General features: G+C 50.5%; 1 pseudogene; it reads right to left on the bottom strand.

Annotated features, from left to right (window-relative positions):
• Positions 1-579: 579 nt before the first annotated feature.
• LOC142452673 (malate dehydrogenase, mitochondrial pseudogene) lies at positions 580-1,277 on the bottom strand (annotated as a pseudogene).
• Positions 1,278-1,565: the final 288 nt, after the last annotated feature.

The following is a 1,565-nucleotide window of genomic DNA, read 5'->3' as shown; positions in this document are numbered from 1 at the left end:
CTTCATAATTTTATTTTAAATATTTCAATAGAATATTAATATAGCCTCTGTAAATTATTTAAAGTTATAGTTAGCATCGTACATATTTTCCTACTTTTACTTTAAATCTACCTATGTCACTAAATTGAAAATATGCTTCAAGTGCATAGCATAAATTTGGGTTATTTGTTTTAAACCTCTCTCTGATTTCTTACTTTTAAAGAATGCATGTACACTATTTAAATTTATAATTATGAGATTTTTTTTTTTGGAAAAGAAATCAAAGACGGATTTTATTGATGCTCTGATTTGGAAGGGGTGGTAACATTCTTTTTTTTTTAAACATTTTATTAGGGGTTCATACAACTCTTATCACAATCCATACATATGCATACATCAATTGTATAAAGCACATCCGCACATTCCCTACCCCAATCATTCTCAAAGCCCTGACGATGTTTGTTGTAAGGATGCTTTGAGAACATACTTTCAACAAACATCGCCTGGGCAAGTTAGAAAAGCAACGAGGATCTCGGAAATGACTTTATGTGACAAGACGCCCAAATAAGTTAAGGGACTGGCGGCCTCCTCTGGCAGCGTCTACTTCATGTTCTTCACAAACTCCTCCCCTTTCTTTATGGAGGCTTTCAGCTCTGGGATGGCGTCGGCGATCATCTTCTCCTCGAACGAGGACACCTTGCCGATGCCCAGGTTCTTCTCCAGCCCGTTTTCCCCAGCAGCAAGGGCGTGGAGAAGTAGTTGCAGTCCGTCTCCTGGGACTTCACAAAGGAGCACTCGATGACGCCCTCCTTGCAGTTCAACGCGTCCACGATGGAGAAGACGAAGCGGGCGCCGGCATAGGCCATGGACAGGTGGCAGAGCCTGCCCCCGCTTTTGTCTTGACCACCTCCGTGCCGGCCTCCTGGATGCGTCCCGTGAGGGCCGTCCGTCAGCTGGTCTTGGGGGAAGTCCACCTTGGGCGTACACTGGGAGATCAGGGGGATGATGGTCTTCCCGGCGTGGCCGCCAATGACAGGGACGTTGACTCGAGCCGGGTCCAAGCCCTTCAGCTCCGCCACGAAAGTGTTGGCCCTGACGACGTCCAGGGTGGTCACGCCGAAGATCTTCTTGGGGTTGTCCACGCCGTGCTTCTTGAACACCTCCGCGGTGATGGGGATGGTGGAGTTGACCGGATTGGCGATGATGCAGATCATGGCTTCGGGGCAATGCTGGGCACAGGCGGCCGCCAGGGTGGCCCCAATTGTGGCGTTGGTGTTGAACAGGTCGTCCCGCGTCATGACTGGCTTTCTTGGGACTCCCGCTGGGATGACCACCACATCGCAACCTTTCAAGCGATCGGGCAGCTGCTCGGGTCCGAGGGACCCTTTCACATGGGCTCTGGTCTCGATGTGGCTCAGGTCGGCGGCTACTCCAAGGGAGAGAGAGATATCGTCGAGGGTCAGACGGCTCACCAAGGGGCTGTTCTTCAGGAGCAGTGAGAGGGGCTGCCCGATTCCTCCAGAAGCGCCTAGCAGGCTACTTTAGCGTGGTTCTGGGCCGAGGTGCTGAAGCTGCTGCCTAGAGCC

The sequence above is a fragment of the Tenrec ecaudatus genome, chromosome 7 (genome assembly GCF_050624435.1).
Source record: "Tenrec ecaudatus isolate mTenEca1 chromosome 7, mTenEca1.hap1, whole genome shotgun sequence".
NCBI classification, from domain to species: Eukaryota; Metazoa; Chordata; class Mammalia; order Afrosoricida; family Tenrecidae; genus Tenrec; species Tenrec ecaudatus.
Note: the sequence above shows the minus strand (reverse complement) of the source record. Positions and strands in the feature narration are given on the sequence as shown.